At 38.5% G+C, this 19,017-nt stretch overlaps 1 long non-coding RNA gene across 1 annotated transcript; it reads left to right on the top strand.

Moving 5' to 3' along the window:
* The first annotated feature begins 556 nt into the window (after positions 1-556).
* Positions 557-18,096, top strand: LOC110477949 (uncharacterized). Its single transcript, XR_002466679.2, has 3 exons — positions 557-603; positions 17,460-17,535; positions 18,079-18,096. It is a non-coding gene; the product is annotated as an uncharacterized LOC110477949 (long non-coding RNA).
* Positions 18,097-19,017: the final 921 nt, after the last annotated feature.

The following is a 19,017-nucleotide window of genomic DNA, read 5'->3' as shown; positions in this document are numbered from 1 at the left end:
TGTAGTCACAGTGAGCAGAGGGGATCTTGGCTCTTTTTTCCTTAGTATGGGAAGAAAGATTTTAACCTACTGAGTGACTGGAATACTGTTTCCATGCACTTTTTGCAGGTCTTATTCTCTTTCACCGCCTTCTCTTTTTCTCTCCAGAGAGAAAATATCTTTGTCTTTCCTAAGAATGCATATCACCAAATTTCCAAATCCAAAGTTATTTCCACTATAGTCTTTTGCATCTCTCTTTTTTTGTTTCCTCAGGACTGGACTCTGGGGTGAATTCAACCAAAGCTTCACAAGTGCCTAGCACAGCAAGCAAATGTGTTACATGTACCATATATATTAAGATAGTGAAAGAGCCTGTTAGTATGTGAAGCACTCATTTTGTATTTGTGCATTTAACTGTTTCTTCCCAGATCTAAACATGTATCTTTTTTTATTACGTGTTTTCTCGTTAGGATAGTGTGGGAGCATTGAGAGGAAGGAGAGCTACATTTAAATGGGAGAATTACTGTGGAAACCTGGCAGATCCCTCTCGACACCAATGAAGAAGTCATCAAGAAGAAAAGAGTCAGACTCTTCACAGAGGTGGGAGGATGACAGACTATGGATGTGAGTGGAAATAAAAACAGTTGAGCCTGAATATAAGAGAAAACTTTTTCAAAGTGAGGACAGTGCAACAGATTGCCTTTGGCAGGTTGTAACTGCAGTTTCTGCTGTTTCCATACTTGTTTTTGGCCAGTCAGGTCTTTAAAATGTTTTTGAGAAACTTCATCTGATCCTTTGTGCAGAAAATTAGATTAAAGGTGTCTTGAGGTCCCTTTCAATTTAAGTTTTCCTACAATTATTTGTGTTTTTCAAGGGTTCTGACTTGATATCTGAGATGCTAACAATCCTCTTCATCAAGGGACCAAACTAAATACTTTAAATATAATTTTATTTCATGTTAAATCATTATTGAAAATACTGACTAGCACTGGATTCACTGCAGATCCATCCAAATCCCATCTTGAGACTGAAAATTCTGACTTAGGACATGAGTGTGTTTTAAAATCAGGTATTCATGCACTGACATTTCCTGTTAATTTTATTTTCCTGATGTGAGAATATCATGCAGGTATGTGAAAAAGTTTAGGTAGATAACATAAATGTCATATCTATGTCTTTCTCCTTATCATCTAGGCCAGTAATCCTACTAAATATACCAAACAAATCTGGCATAATATAATTTATCACTTTTCTATTATTGCTTTTTATTAGCCTATTGTCTTGGTCATAGTAACTAATAATTTAAGTATTTCTTGCTGGAATTTTCCTAAGCACTGGCAAAAATTCAATTAATACATATTAAAATGTTATTTTTGACAGACACTGGTGCAGCTTTGGTTTTCTCTGTTTCTGAGAGACACTTTTGTCCTCTGAATTGTTAAGGATGGCTTTCACCAGTTCCTGAAATTCTTTAGGGGGAGCTTTTTCAGGTCCAGCTATATTGAAAATATCTATCTTGTCTTCATACTTTAAAGATGTCCTTTCCTTATTTTGGTCCATGTTCATCTCTCCTTTATTATCAATTGTGTCATTAAAAAAAAAAAAAAAAAAAAAAAAAAAGTAAATGTCAGTATTTCAATCTTGTCTGTGTCATATGTTATTGTTGTTCCAAAGATATAGTGCACATATTTTTTTCTGGTTTTTCTCTTATATTCAGTAAAAGTATAGAATGTTTCTGATGCAATCACTGAAATTCTCCTTGAAACCTTTTATATTCCTTGCCAGCTGTAATTCATTTTGTGTATTCCTCTTTTGATTTTATTTTTCTGGGCTGTGTTTCTCCCTCATTAATTCTTTTTATATGTTATATATATGTTTTTATATGTTATATATATGGGGTTTTTTATATGTTATTCTTATTATATGTTCTTGTTTTCACTTTTTGTGTGGTTCCCCTCTAATTTTCATGCTATTTAAGAGTTATGAGTGAGACATGAGACTAGTACTGAAAACAATTGGAAAAAATCTACAAAATAAAGATTTACAAATAATCATGTGCATCATCCTCCCTCAATGGTCTGGCAACTAAGTTAAATCCCATCTGTCTTTCAAGGCTGCTGGAAATATCAAGACGAATTGAGTGTATATTGTGGCACATATAGAGGTGGTTGGGTCATAATGCCTAGGTCACCAAGAACTCCTTTTTCCACCCCAAAGGATATGCATGACCAATCTGGAATCAAAGTCTGTCTCTGGAAACCCAGAGGGGCCATATACCAGTCAGACTTGACTAAGTCTTTCAGAGATCATAGAATTAATTGCAGTAACAGCTAAATTAATTTACACTTTCCATTTGATTTAATTGCAGTTAAATTAAATGCAGTCCAAATGGCAAAAGGAAACAATTAAAATACAAGCCATTCCCAACAGACCTCATGAAAAAAAAAAGGAAATAACCTTTCCACTGCAAATTATACAAACAGCCTCATTATTACAGAGCTCTCCGTAGACTTCTGGGAACTGACTGACTTCTTGGAACAGTTATGGATAAAAAAATAAAATATTTGGGCAAAAATAGAGTGCCAAACAGTACCATTTGAGAGAATGAAATTCAGTGTATTCATAGCTGGTCTGTACAATTTACTGTCAAATAGAAATTGAGCCATGCCTTACTGCCATAAAACAACAACCACTCACCACTGTTAAACTGAGTTAAAACTGTTAAGGATTTGTCAAAGAAAATTGTCCAAAATCAAACCATTTTATATATATAGCAAATCATTTTGGAAATGAAAGTAAATGCTACCGAAGGCCTGTTTCATCTGCAACTTAGCAGAGTGCAGGATGCCACGTTTTTCTGGTGTGCCAGGATTGGAAAGGATGGTGTAAAGAGTTACAAGCAAAAAAGTACTAAAGAAGCAACTTGCTGCTTCTAAAAGACTTGCATGAACTACAGCTGGTCAGGTTGAAAGTGGTTCTTTGGGACAAGTCATATATTAACTGGGAGTTGGTATCTACTTAATATATAGGCAACAATTCATATTAACACCATATTAAGTATTTTTAAGTGGAAATACTTGTTTACTTAAAGGACAGCTATATTGGATCATCAGGAATGCAGTAGGAATGTAGTTTTGAAGACAGTGAAACCTATGCTCCACTGTTACTTAGCAAGCAAGAAGCAGAAGGAATAGGTCAACAGGTTATCTTTAGACATCTATACAGATTTGCAAAACACCAAGAACTAGAATAACATGGGAGATAGAAAAAGTATCCTGCCATCACATGAAAACCATTTGCTCCAATGCAAAACTGTTAAAACTATTCAACAAATTGCAAGGCCAGTTGGCTTTATCTTGTGTTACTCAGACACTTGAGGAGTGATAGGGATGTAGACTACTGAAGAAGGAAAATTATTACAGTGCATTTAATTTTATTTCTTCACAGTAATCTATATCAGTATACCATCTTATGGATCTATACATCTAAAAAGTCTTGAAAAGATAATTTTAAAGAATCTGTAGTCCTATCTAACATGTGAAGGACCAGTAACTTCAAATTACAGAGAAAAAAGTAAAGCATTCTTTCTATATCCTGGCAGCCTGAGACTGCCAGGGTATAGAAAATCGTTCACTCTTTACATTAATGATATAAATTTTAAATTGTGTAAAAAAATGATATATATATAAGTAGGACATGGTATTCCTATTTAATTATACTGTCTTGAATAATTGTGACAAAATTAATATTCTGGTGGATATACCCTCAGTAGGGGCATTGTATTGTGGCCACATCATTATATACAAGATGATATCTAGGAAGTGGCACAGTCAGTGGAGGAAGGAATAAATCCTGAGCATCGCAGTGGGTTGCCTGTCACTCTTGGTTATGTGTGAATGCTGAACCCTGCCTGTGCCATGCTTTGGGTGCTTTGCCAATTTTGAAGCATGAGCAGAGACTCCCTTTTTTGGATGCAGGTGCATTCACATGCAATAGGAAGCTTTTCTCCCTGTCTCAGGCTTAACATCACTGCTGCCTCATTCCAGTGGGGCTCACACTTGAGATCCACATGCAGGCCTGGTTATTATTACGCTCCCTGGACTCCACCATTGTGCCAGTGCTGGTGCATACAAGCTCAGTTTTCAGTCTGGCTGTGTGCAGCTGGATATTAGTGTTGTATAAACCAGCCAGCATTGTGTAAACCCCATCCATTTGCTGAAGTCATCCAAGATAATTATACTTTTAAATCCACCATGCTGTTGCCAAATCATGCACTCACGAAAGGCAGATGCTGTGAATTTTCCATGGAGTTCTGCAGCAAATCCACTATGTGAAGGGGAACGAGGTGCATTGTAAAACTTCCCCCTTGTCTTTTATAATGCAGGAAGGGTTTAATTAGACATAAATGAGTTTGATCAATGAATCATTAACTTCCATTAAACTTTAAGTAGATTGCCTGACCCAGCTACTTCATTCTGAATTTAATCTGGTATACACTTGATAATTAGAGTTAAAGGGACAAGGGCTGGAGGCAATCCTTCTCAATCCTTCACATAAAATGGAGTTGAGTCAGCTAATAATTTTATAGTCAGTGTGTAAGGACAGAATTGGCCGTAAAATGTAATTTTCCTAGAAAAACGGATCAGGAAGCAGACTGTCACTTTGTTTTGCTTTCAGAATTACCTCAGGAATTACCTGCCCGAGGTCTTCAAAGCCTTCACAAATCCCATCCTCTTCAGTACAGCAGCTTGGAGGATTAGATTTCATGAATACAGTCAGAAACCAGGTGGCAAGGCAGGCAATCTCAAGTCTTTGCAAGAATGCTGGTGTAGCTCTCCCTGTGGTTAAAAAAATTTGATCTGCCTTGTCTAGATCCATGGGCTGGGGAAGGAGTGACAGAATGGAGCTTTCTGGCAGCTTCCAGCCTTAGGAAAAGTAGAGCCTTGATCTGCTGGCTTTACCAGCACCTGATCCAAAACAGCAATTGGCATTTCTTGTGTGTGCTGGCTGCTTGTTTTACTGTTTGGAAAGGGCAGGCTTGCTGGCTGGGGTGGCTCTGCCTGGCCCTATGCTGTGCAGTAGGGATGGATTCTTGGGAGGTATCAAGTTCATATATGAAATGTTTCAATTATCAAAATGACTTAAAGAACCAGATGTTTGCTACTTGTCTTTCTTCTACAGAAATATGTTCTTCTGTCCTTCCTCTGAGCTGTAATACTCTTCTTTCTGCGTTCAGATTAGGTTATTCTGAGGGATACTGGATGATTCAAAGTGGACTCCCTTTTCCTGGTTTAGTATTTGCTTTATTCCATCTGGAAGGCAGAACATATGAGTCTGTTTTGAGTTGGATGCTCTGGAAACAAAAGTTAATTGTGCTGACACTGTGGTATCAAAGACTGTTTTAGTGGGCAGTCCTGCTGGTGGTATCTGTGGCTACTCACAAAAAAGCTTATTTAATGGAATGAGAATATTGCTCAAAGATGTACACAAACCCATTTGAGGAAAGAATACTTTGAAACCCACAGCTATTCAGCCTGATGTGAACACTATGACCAGTGCTAAAGTGTGATAAAGGAGAGCGCTGCTACACCACCTTTCCCTCTGGCCTTTGTATTTATTGGTAAGAATATTAGCACAGTGGACCACTGAGGTCAGAGAAAACTTAAGTGTGAGATTTCTTTTAGAGTGTAGTTATGAGATTGCTCCTGCAAAATGTATCATTGCTAGGACACAAGCTCCTTTGTGTACAACTAGGTGTTTTCTTACCTGTAAAGGACTACAGGTGCAACTAAAAGCGGTGATGCAGAGCTTCTAAATTTTTGAGTTAGACTCTTAAAATAGCAGGCAGGTTTCAAAAGGACTCTAAATATCTGGTCTATGTTTTTCTCATTCCTTCAGTCTCAGCCTCGAAATAGTGTTTCTGAATGCCCTGTGAGTGTCACAGCCTGGGGTCGCTGAGAGCCTTGCTCTGGGGCTCTAATGACCTGTGAAATGACAGACAGTCCTGGGGCTGTGTTTTTGTGGCAAGCCTTCGCTGCTGCTCTGAGATACAAGGGCAAAAGTAGCAGCTGATTAGCTACCTATTTAAGGAGGCTTGTCCATTCTCTGCAGTCATGCTGAGGAGCCTGAATTAAGGGTTGCTGAGTTAAGGTCATGCAGACAACCTTAGTACTGCCATTTTGAGAATTTTGAATGCTGGATTATTTGAACTTAGTAGCATTATTTTTAGAGTATTTTATGTGGATGTGATTTTGTATATTTAGGTCAGACAATTGTTAGCAATGTTCTCTTGCTCTAAAATCCACTGATCTATTCTTTTTAACAGCGCTGCCGTATGCAGGGATGAATTCTCCTAGGGCTAATGAAGACTTCTAAAAAATGTCCCTTCCCAGTGTTTTAATGATGTTGTTGTTGATAAATGCTTGCTGGTATGCCATTATTTATCTTCCAAATTCTCCACAGCCAGGCTCCCATTATAAATGACAATCGCTGCTGGGGTTTAGTAGGAGAGCTGAGAGTGCCCTGTTCCCACAGTGCCTGGCTCACCTTCAGCCCAAGTCAACACTGACCAGCATTAATTGCTGCTGACTGCTTTATGTTGCTTGTATAGTGTGTGATGTTTGGTTCCGGGCTTCTGTAAAATAAAATTGCCAGTGCAGCCTTTTATCAATATATGGTTTTCCATTAAAAGGGCACCTAACTTTTGCTGCAGTAAATGGTGACTTTTGGTGATTTGGTTTGTTTGGATTTCCTTGAGAGATGTTTCCAGAAGGATATTTGATGCTCACTTTGAAGAATGTCATAGGGAACATCCATTGATGGTGACCATTTTGTGCTATACTGAGCTAGAAAAATGGAAGCTTAATTCCCATCAGTGAAGAATTGCTCTTACCAGTGCTCACAGCATTATTCATATGAGTTGCTGTTTGCCATTGGCAGTAAGGGATTTACAGCCTGGCTTTCTGGGAATTGAGAAACTTATTCTCTCTAGGGTGCTTCATCCTGAACATTTTTACAAGAATTTAAAAGTCAATTCAAGTGATAAAATCTGTTATTTATTTTGAAGAAAACATGTTTTAAGGCATCAAAACTGCTTCATTATTTGAAAATACATTTAAAATACATGCTTGCTTTCCACAGAGCTCAAAAGATAAATTTCAAGTAACAAAAGCCTTCCTAGCAGGTGGTGGATAAACATTTTATGTTTCCAGTAGAAGATGGGCTTGTCTCGCTGCTGTAAGCAGTCTGAGCAGAGAGTTGTTTACAAAAAAGATGCAGAAGCCTTTGCTACCAGCCAAGCCTGACAATCAGCTACATCTGTCAGAATATGACTAAGGAATTTCATAGGTCTGTCAGTAAAAATAAACTTTTCTTAACTATATTTAACTTTACTATTTTTCACCCTATCATATCTAAATTACAAGCTTTGTCTTGTATAACTCCTCCTGTTGAGTTCATGGCTTTTTTTTTTTCCTTAAGCCTGCATGGAGAGGTTTTCCCAAGTGATTTTCTCAAAATAGTCTCTGCCAGAGTAATGCAAACCCACCCTCACCTGAAGCTACTACCACATGGATCTCCATGGCAGTTGTATGCATCTACCTAGAGCTGTGCAGCTCAGGGAGTGCTAAACTTTGCAAGAAAATGAGGTGTGTCCACTTCAGACAGAACCCTCAGAGATTTTGTTTGCTGGATTTTATCTGAGTGTGTATGAACTGTGACATTTTGATGTATTTTAAGCCACCAGACTTTGGCAGTCTTTCATAAGGATAGGAAAAAGTATTTTTTTGACGCAAAGCAGAACCTGTCAAATTTTTTCAGATTGGTTGGAGTAATGTATTCTTACTTGTCAGTTCAGAAATCGCTGTATCATTTTTACTGAATTTTTCCACAAAGATTTAGCCTCAGAATGGTATTAGTAGGGGAAGCTGGTGTAAGTACTACCAAAGAGGGACCAAAAGGAAGGGACAAAAACTCAAAAAACCAAAACCAAACAAAATACCCTCAAACAACAACAACAACAGCAAATTAAAAACTAAAAGAAAAACCACACCAAAACCCCAAACAAACAAACAAAAAAAAAAAAACAGAAAAAAAGCCACCAAAACCCAAGACCACCAAAAAAAAAAGAAAAAAAAAAAAAGACATAAACCCAACCCAACAAAAACCAAACAAACTACCCCAGAAAGAGAAGAAAAATATACTATGGGAGAACTAGGAGGTAGCTATATACTGGCAAATTTTGAAACACCATTTATGACATCTTGTGAGTTGAAAGGCACATAATGTGTTTATAGGGCATAGCTAGATAGTCAAAGGAAATTATTGTTTTCCTCTATTTTGTACTTGTCAAGCTGCATCAGAAATACCATGACCAATGCTAGGCCCTCTTTTGTTGGAAGGAGTCTGTGAGACAGCCACAGAGATGTTTAGGTAGTGAGACATGGCAGCTTGAGGGAGCAAGCTGAGCTTGGCCGGGTAAGGATATGCTGGCTGAACAGATCAGTGCTGTGAAGAAACACCATACTTTGGTACTTTGGCTTGTTGGCAAGTGCCTTTTCCTGACAAAGACACAACAAGCTGTGGAGGCTTTTTTGTGGTGATACCTACATAGTTTTTGTTAATAAATATGACCTGAGAGAAAATTCTATGTGATAAATTCTTCAGTATAAGAAGTCAGATTTTGACCTAGGTGCACTTTTTTTTTCTTTTTTCTTTTTTTTTTTTGTTTTGTTTTGTTTTGCTTTTGTTTTGTTTTGTTAGAAAGTACATATTCTTTGCTGTCTATTTTCCAGTTCAGTCTTTATTTCCGGCTTTCTGTTAGTTTTAAATAACAAACCCTTCGCATGTGCAGTGGCTATTAGCTGAGAGGCCTAGAAAGGTAGCAGAAAAGCTCTTGTGTGTACACTGTGTGCATAGACAGCTTGAGCTCAGGTGACAAAAACACCTATGGAAAAGGGACTGGGCCTTTCTGGGGATTGTCTTATCTTTTAGGTTATTTTCTGTGGCACACAGTGGATACGAGACCTCAGCGTGCATCTAATGGCGTGGCTGGATGCTGCTGTTTAGACAAAAGAAGTTTCAAACAGCAAGAAAATGAACCATGGAGTTAACCCCAGAACTTGTGGTAGGTCTGAAGTTTTTCACTTGAGAGTGAGCCCCACAGCTGGCCTAGATAACATGCCTGCAGCATATGGGTTCTTGTGGCAAACAGTGGACATGGCCTGCAGGTTCCTGCCTTCCACTTCTCTGATAGCAAGGGCATGGCCACTGCCACCAGGCAGACACCGCTCACAGTTTCAGAGCCAGTTCTTCTCCATTAAGAGAGACGCACCAAGAAGTGAAGGGTGTTCTGCAGCCACAGAACCAAAAACAGGGAGATGGATGTCTCTGGTCAGATCAGATAGGAAAATCTGTCAGAGATGAAAGCTGAACCCACGTATCTTGGTTCTTTGTTCCATGCCTTATGTATAAGAGCATCCTTCCTGATGTGAACATGCCACTGTGCTAGCTAGAGAACAGTATTTTCAGTCTTCTCTTTTTACTGTTTAGCATCCTTTCTCTATTTCATGCGATTTTGCTTAGAACTATTTGTTCCTTTTTTTCTTACCACTTTCTAATGGTCTCCTTCCTTTTGTTGTATCTGTTCCTCTTAGTCTTACTGCTCCCCCACATTGTGGTTCTGGAATGTGTTTTGGCAGCTCTGATGAAACGAGCAAGCTGTCAGAGTAGCTCTAGAGAGCCTTCTTTTGGAAAAGCACACCAAGGCAGATGCAGCTTTTGACATGAATAGTGAGATGAAAGCACACAAGACACCAGAATAAGAGATCTCTGTTTTCTTTTCCTTCTTCCTCCTCCCACTCTGTGCTGTCTTATACTCCTCAGTGGACAAGACTGCTGGTAAACTCTCTCCTCTTGCATTCTTTGATGCTGTTGGGGCAGTAGATGTTCTGTAGCTGCTGGTGCAATGCACTTGCCCAAGGATGACAGCACAACAGAGCACTGCCATAAATTCTTGTCCACATGTAAAGCGTCTTCCTCTGCCCTCACTTTAAGTAAAATTAACATATGCTATGCAGACTTTCCTAAAGGAAACTATCAGTCTCCCTTGCCCTTGGCAGAGAAGGTTCTTTTTCTTTATTTAATGTGAGGAGAGCCTACACTATGTCACAGTGCAGATTCAAAGCTATAAGAAAGGTGAAGTGGCAAGTCAAGAGAAAAATTGTCACAAGGAAACAAGAGACTGTGAGGAAGCCCCGAGCATGGTTTGGCTGATACTGGAAGTGGCTGGGATTACAAGTTAGGACAGCTCTGGTTTTTTCCTTTCGGTCTGGTATTAGTGGTGCTGGAGGCAGAAACAAAGACAATTGAATTGTGCACATGGTGCTGTCAGATTGCTCTCTTCTCCCTCACCAGATCTGTCCCCATCACATACCAGAAATGCAGCTGGCTAGCTTCTGTTCTCTCTTCTCTAGATGCCTACAACTTCTGTGGAAATGCTATAATAGGTATATCAGCTTGTTTGCTTGTTCTAAAAGTGCCTCAGGGGATTCACAGGTTTGGTGTGGAAGGGTTTTGCTGTTCCATTCCAGTCACTGTGCAATATAGGGGAGGATTTGACAGTGCCAAAGATGCTGCTGCTTTTGGGGCTCTGCACACTTTGAAGGCTGTTGGAGCCTTGCCTGTTTAGCAGGTTGGATGGCTGCCTTGTTCACTGGTACAGGAAAGACCTGCAGGCCACACTGTTGTTGCAAATTATGTGATCACCTGATTGTCTGTATCATATAAACCAAAGATCCCATTGAGTTCCTTTGGAGCTAGGCAAGGCATTTGGCCTGCAGCACTTGAGTGAATAAATGTATTGCACTATGGGGAACTCAGAAGCAAAGCTTTAAGCTGTCTCTTTTAAAAGGTATTTTCTTCAGTAAAAAATTCAGCCCAGTACAGTTAGAGTGGAACAAAAGGCAATGTTTTACAATACTGTAATATTATTTCATATCTTTAATAAAAAAAAAAAATCTATTTTTTATTTCCCCTGTCATCTTGAATATGACTGACTTCTGAATAACTTCTTGAATGCATATATTTTGCACAGGCATGTGAGTCTGTAAATGTAGGCTGGATTTCTTGTGTGTTCTATATTGCTAGCCTGGCTGATGTATTATATAGTATTTGCTTACATGGCTGATGACAAACATAAGGAAATCTTTCTGAAACCTGGAGCATGTTGCTCTATTACTCTGAAGGATGTTTCGTGTTTGGTGCAAGCTCTACACAATTTAGTAATATCAAATTGTCTAACTTAAAGAAGACACTAGTATTGAATATATGGTACCGTGTGTGTTGCCAGAAAAACCTTTGAGTATTACAATGAAAGATAAACTAAGAGGAAGATTGTGGGAGAACTTTAATTATTAAACTTTTATTTTATGGGAGTAAGTCAAAACTAGAGAGAACTCAAAGCTTTAGATAGTGTACTGGCACTACACTTTTCTAGATGACTGTCATAGGCGTGAAACATCACCTCTGAAAACAGTTTCAGACTGTTTTCTTCTATAAATTCAGTTATTGTCTGGCTTCTGTTGCTCATGAGATCTAATAGAAGATTGTAGAAATCAGAATAAAATCTTTCAGGTGATTGATAATTCCAAGAGGCTTTGATTAGTGGTGACTTTAATGTTCCTTCATAAAAGTTGGAATGTTGTAGCCTGAGGAGTGTTGACAAAACAGTGATACCTCTTTTACAACAGTTTTGGAGCAAGTAATTTTCACCTTTTATTCATGGCAGTAAATGGCATTATCTTGCTTTAGAAAGACTTTTGCTGCCACGGTTTCCCACCTGCAAAATTCCTATATAGGACTGTCTGAAAGGGATCTTGTGGAAATAATTGAGCATTAATTACAGGTAGGAGTATCAGCAGTCTGCACTTTTTCCTTTTAATATGTTAACATTGGTTTCCTGAATAAATGAATCCAATGCAGACATATTTTGCTTCTTACATTTGTCTTGATTCGGTTGTAAAGATTTGAAGCCAGCTGTATTTTTATGGTGCTGAAGTAGAAACCCAACAGATAGGTATGTGCATTGAGAAGAGACCCAATAGAGAAGTTGTGGTCTTGACCGTAATATGGCATTTGAAGAACAGAAGCCACACATAGTCAGCATTTAAAAATCTCCAGCCATGGAGAAAGCACTGACTGGGGCTTTTGCTTTTTACCCATAAGGAAATTCAGGGATAAAGCACACATCCCTAGGAACCTTGGCTTTGTTAGTACCTGTACTGACTTCTGCCTGCTGTATGACTTTGGGAGATGTGTTTTGATGTCCCTTCTGTTGCCCCTTGTGATGGTAGTACCATCGAGAACTTCAGGAAATGGAACTGGGACCACAGGTGTTCTTGATCTTATTCTTTCTTCTCTCCTGCTTAATGTTTCTTTATGCTGTAGTTAGGGCTAGTGTTGTTCAGCAAAACCCCACATTTACAGCTTCTTTCTGACTGCTTTTACCTGCAGGAAATGCTAAGGAAACGGTTTCTCTTTTTCTAGGACTATAGTTGATGGATTAAAAATTGTCATTGCACAGGAAAGATATACTGCAAGAGGAAGGGCAACTGCAAGAAGAGATGAGGAATTCCTAAACCTAGCAGTTTGCTCTAAAATGCAGAGTAGGGCAAAAGTCTATGAGTCAGCTGCCTAGAGAAAACAAAAGCCTTGGCTTTTCTGAATGAAATCTCAGAGCTGTGGGCAATTTTCATGGTTTCTTCTACTTTAAAAATGTTACTTTAAAAATCAGCATCCAGATTATATGCAGGAAGCTGACATTGCAGTGTCGCACTTCATTTTATCACACGACGCAGAAGGAGAAATGGAACTAAAAAACAAGATTCCTCTTCCAACCCTCTGTTTTCCCCCAGCAGTTAGAGCAGTGCCATGGCATTGGTGCAGGAGGCCGTGACCCCATCGCCCTGCCTGAGGAAAGAGAACAGCAAATACACCCTGTTGGAATCTTCTGCTTTGGGTGCTGGCACCAGAACTGACAGTGGTGCACCTGCTTCTGCTTCTTGTCTGCTCAGGGGGATAAAATGCACAGAAAGCAAGAGGATGTGAGGAACTAAGGCAACAGCTGCTGGGCAGTATTAAGTGATGGTCCTGGAAATGTCTGAGCTCCATGCACAGCAGCAATAGGTCTGGAATTACTACAGACTTTTTTTCTTTTGAATCCATCACCGCTGCAAAGACACAGCTGCACCAACTGCAGAAAAGTTGTCATGCTCCTTTCAGGTATAGATTGGCCTCAGTACATGTGTTGTATATTGATAGTGCATTGCTTGCCATAAGTGTTCCACTCAGGGCTATCCTATCACAGCTAAAGGTACAAATGAATGTGCACAAGTAGATCAGAAACTGCTTTTAGCTTCTCATTCAGAGTGGACTTGAACACATGTCAATCCTTACCCTGTATTGCTGTGGTTCCCAGTCATTTCTGTTCAAACACTACAGATGTTTTGATGTGGGTGGGCAAATGCCTGCAGATCAACTGGTTCACCTGACCCTCACAGATATGCAGTTTGGAGTGAGATTTCACACAGAAACATACTGCAGACTCAGCAGTCAGAGGAGGACATGCAGTGATCTTGAAGACCTCTGTAAGGCTGTTGATGCACTTCTAGAGCATCTGTACTGATAAACCATGCACATTAGCACTGGATGAGGATCCAGGTAGGAATTTTATTATCTTGCTATACAAAACCTATGCTGATACTATTGGCATTTTCTAACCCTTATCTTAACGTGAGAGAAGGTTGACAAATTATCCTGTACTGAAAAGGAGAAAATGTCTTTTTTCATGGCATGCTGCTACAACTTTTCTTCTCTTTTATCCCTGGAGTATCCCTTAGTCAAAGGATAGTTTTCTCCAACAAACCTTTGAGACACCGCTTGGTGAAATAGTGCTGCTGGGTTTTGCCCTTTCAGATTTGAGCTGTGGAATGGGTCTTAAAGGAGTTCATGAGAACAGAGTGGGAGACTCCATATTTGCAAGTAAGAAGTGGAGCTCTTAACATTATTTGTTTGGCAAAGAGTGGATCAGAAGATAATTAGGCATCTGAAAAGTTGTTCATATATCACCTTGGTGAGAACAGAGGGAAACATAGATAAATTAATTCATTACTGCTTAATGAATTAATGAGAACAGATAAATTTCTGTACATACTTGGAGAGGGGGTTTCAGGGTTAATTGTGGCTTAGTATGTGGCATTAGCAATAAAATGTGAAATAGTGGTTTAAGAAATGTCCCTGAGAAAATGATTTTGTATCTAGACCTTATCCCCTGACATATGTTTCTGGCACTGTCACAGGACTTACGGAAACTGACTATGGAAGCCATGGAAGCAAGCCCAGCTTTAAATGATTAAATTGCATAGTAGAATCACCTTGATCAGGGTACTTGGTACACTTGTAATCAGGATGCTAGACAATTTAAAACTGGGCATGGATCCATGGTGCAGAGCAGTATCTGTGACAAACATGCCAATATTCTATGCCATCATGCACTCATTGCCAATGGTAAGTAATGTAGAACATCTTTCAAGGTGGATTGATCAAGGGGAAAAGAAATCGGCTACATTTGGGAATATTCCATTTCTATCACATGCCAGAAAGCAAAATTTCTGTCATGCTAGTTTTCATTTAAAAAAATATCAAATGTATACATTGAAATAAATAATCCTCTTTAGGAAAAGTGAGGTTTCTTTTTTTTTTTTTTTTTTTCCTTTCTTATAATAGAAAAGAAAATATTGAAGTTATTAACAATTGATTCTAACACCTTATGACATTATGAGCAGTCACCTCCTGGAGACTTCACCCTCTGTGCTTGGAGTAGGAGGAACAGAATTTTAAAAAACACTGAAAGACTGAATACACAGAAAGTGAACCATACTGCAGATAGCTCATAATGGCTGAAGGGCTGTCGAGGTGATTAGGGGTATGAAACACTTGTCCTATTAGGAAAGCTAAGAAAATGTTCAGCCTGGAGAATGGAAGGCTTCAAAGTGACCTAATTACAGCCTCCCAGTACTGAAGGGAACCTACAAGAAAGCTGGAGAGGAACAATTTACAAGAACATGTAATGATAGGACAAGAAGGAACAGCCAAGGTTGGATAAGGCTTTGAGCAACCTGGTCTAATGGAAGGTGGCCCTGCTCCTGATAAGGCAATTGGATCTTTATCTTTGAGATGCCTTGCAAACCAAGTAATTCTGTGATAATAAACACTGGATGATCAGTGTTTATTAATATATAGATATGTAGGATTTATTTTAGAACAATTTGGTAGCAATGGAAAGCCAATGTGTAGCTGTTTTGTTTAAGATTAATTATCCACAGAAATATAGCACTAAAAAAGCATGAAAATAACATTTAAGAAAATGTGCAAGGGAAAAGAAAGACAAACAAAGAAAGGATAAGAATAGGAAGATACCACCACCAGCAAGGAGATTTGATTATTGCCATTTAGTTGTCTAATGGCCATGATCACAGACTTGATGCATTGGGGGTAGAGGAAAGCCCACAAAACAGAAAGTTCAATGGGTCAGGATAATTTAGGTTTACATGGGAACGCCCTCTGTCTTGTGAGGATCAGAAGTTTCACCACCACTCACCCCAAAACTTTCCTCCTTCTTTTCAATTGTGTGGGGTGGTGCAAACCTGGCCCAGCAAATGGACAAATGTTTTGAGTTATTAACCATTAACATTCCAGTCTCTCCAGGAGCCAATGATCTAATAGAAAACTGGGACAACTCAGCAGAAATCCCACTCTGCTGGCTTTAGGCTATAGCCTATTCAGAGCAAGGTGTGACTAAATGGGACAAGTGAGTATCAGGGACAGATGAGAGCCTGGGGCATGTCAAGAGGAATGCTCCATGGTCTGTACTTCAGGCTAACTCTGATCTGTGTTTACATGGTGATAAGCCTGGACTAATATACCTTTTCCTTCAATCAAGGTATTTTTTCTTGGAGTTTCTCTTGAAGATATTAATGTTGCATTCACTTGGTTGCTTCAGATTGCAGCACACTTGCAGATACCTTAAGCGACCTTGTGTGGCTGTTTTAGATGCTGTAGTCTTCTAATAAGAAGCATTCCCTAGACTTTAAGAAAGATAGTATTTTTAGAAACATTGTGAAACTTTCTGTTGCAATGATAATCAGTTTTTATGAAATGAGGTGATCTATAAGCAATGAGGTGATCTATAAACAACAATAAATGACAAGAGGAAAGAATAAAAACTGATAAATTAAAAAAAAAACTAGAAGAATAAATCAATATGCACAAAGTCACACAAGAAGTTGACAGAAGTTTCGAACACTGCATCTAGCCTTGAGTCCATGCCCTGGGCTCTAACTCTTCTGTGGAAAAGAATAAAGTCCAAAATTTGGAGTTACAATAACATCACAAATATTAATATTGCTGTTCCCATTAACATACTAGTGCAGCAAAGACTATTAAGTTTCATTACCAGATGTTGCTGATTATTTCATCATTGTTTTAATATACAGAGAGCAGGTGTTGGGTCTTTTTGGCTTTTTTTTTCCTGTGTGATACATGAACATAGATAAACTTCAAAAACTTTCTGAGACTTTATTTCAGTGTTGCTATTGTTAAATAATTTCTTTCTTTATTTTGTATCTGGGGGGGTCTGTTTACTGGTGCATGATTTTTGCTTATAGGAATAACAAAGCTGCCATCCCAAAAACCCAACAACAGAGCCTCAGAGTCTGTCCCAACTTCAGTTCAGAGTAATTATATAAAATGGCTATAACATTTTTTTGGGTATGTATGATCTCTAAGAAATCCTATGCTGGCTAGGGACTGATGAGTTGCTGTGATATTGAGCCCTTCATGCACCTTTCTGGGCTTTTTGTGACTCTAGAGATGTGCTTCTCCATCAATTCATATTTAACAAAATATGAATTGTCTCTCTATAGTAGCTGCTGTAGCATAGGAATTATGAGAAGAAACCTTGCAATTCCTTGAAGAGCAAAAGATTTTGAGCAGAACAGCCTTTGTTATGCAGATTTTAAAATTACATTCAGATAAGATGAAACATGATTGTTTCCATCTTGGGAATGGTCACCTTTATTCTTTTCAGTTTTCTCTTTTATCTTCTTCCTATTGTTCTGTCCTAAGTACAAGTTTGGCTAAAGACTAGCCAAGCATATGGAACCTAAATTCCTACTCTGTAAGTATGGGTTCACTGTAGAAACATGAGTGATACTCAGCTGGCCTCTGGTTCTCAAATAAAAAAAATAAATATTATAGATTTTTTTTCCCCAGTTGTCTTATAATTTCAGGGCCTTTCTAATTAATGGCAAAGATCAGAAAAAAAAAGGGCCAAACAACCTCAAATAAACCGAGCAACATTGTTCTTTTCACCACCCTGGGCTGCTTTTTACATATGACTTGTTAAAAATGACATGATTTTTCAGGGCATGGAAACAGAGACCTTGTTGGCTGCTAACTGCATTCAGTTCCTGGAGATTAGCAAAATTATCAGGACTTCAGGTAAGCAAAAAGGGAAGTCATACAAGACATTTAATGGGGGCATGTGGTCCAAAAAGGATTGAGGCTGCAAATAGCAATTTCCTTTGTTGCAGTGCTTTGTGCTCTCCTGCCTGTAAGTTCCAGATCATAAGACTTTCTTTTGTAAGCTGGTAGAGTATAAATTGTGTAAAGCTTTTATTATGTAGCTTTACTTGGGTCTTTTGCACTTCTATTCTCACCTTGAGTGGTCTGTCTCTTTTTCTGGTGAAGAACTAAATGAAAATCAAGTTCTTGCTTGTGGCTGCTGCCAGGGGTGTCAACTTGGATCTGGCAGCATGGTTTTATAAACCATGAAAAGAGAGAGAGAAAAAAAGCAATAATCTGTGAAGAATAATTTTAATAGAATTGGGTTTGAGAAAGATTTTAATAATTAATTGTGACCTAAAGGAATGTTTGTGAAAATCGAATGGTAATACTACCTAAGAAATGGTGTGTTTACATGTTTTACTGGCTTTGATTTTGTTGGGATGAGAAACTACAGTGTCATTTTTTTTGATCATTCAGGAGGAAAATTATATTTACAAGAAAATTAATTTAAGAGATCAATTAAAGATTACTTTGCTGCTGGCAATCAGAAAGGTAAATATCTTGACACTCCTGCTTAGATGCAAACATTTATCTTCCATAATTACTGTGACTACCATATTTTTAAAATGTTTTCTATTATTTTGTTTGCTTGGGCAGATTGTGGGATAGACACTGACTTCTAAAGGCACAGCTGCAACAGAACATGTTAATATTTCATCATTTCCTCCTCTCTTGAAAAGAGGGAGAGGGTTGCCTAATTGTGAATGTTACTGAGTTAAAAACCTCTGTATGTGCTACTCTGAGATTCTGTTTTGTTTTAAAGTGAAGACAGAAACTTGTTACCAGTAAAATCACCAGTGAGGGGATCTGTCCTGAAATAACATTGGATTGGAATCTTTTGGTCATGATACTTCATCGCAACACAATCCAGAAGCTGAGGAATAAAAGGCTGAAAATCTTGGAAATTACCCAGTAGAAGAAATATTTCCCATGGCTTTAAGGGGCCATAAAAGGAATTTTCTTCAGGGTCCTAGGAGAATTATAATCTATGTACATTTTTTTATCCAGACCATGCTCCTTTATGTGCCATCAGTGTAGGAGTATATTAACATATGACTCAGCTATCAGTTTTGTTCTTTTAGAAAAAGACATGGAAAGGCTAGTGAAATTATTTTCCTGGTCTCCTGATTCTGATGACCACACACCACTTTTTGTAGCTGCTTAAGCCCACTCAGTACTGGCCTGAAGGTATGAATTTTTAAGGTTTAAAACCGGTATGTGATTGTTTCTTCTGAATAAAAAAAAAAAAAAAAAATCACAGAGTAACACAATCCCCACATAAAAATCATGTCTAGCTTCTGTGTCCACACAACCTTCAGTCTGCTGTCCACCTAAGCCAGCTGGCAGGCATTGCTG

Source organism: Lonchura striata, chromosome 3 (genome assembly GCF_046129695.1).
Source record: "Lonchura striata isolate bLonStr1 chromosome 3, bLonStr1.mat, whole genome shotgun sequence".
In the NCBI taxonomy this organism is placed as follows: Eukaryota; Metazoa; Chordata; class Aves; order Passeriformes; family Estrildidae; genus Lonchura; species Lonchura striata.
Note: the sequence above shows the minus strand (reverse complement) of the source record. Positions and strands in the feature narration are given on the sequence as shown.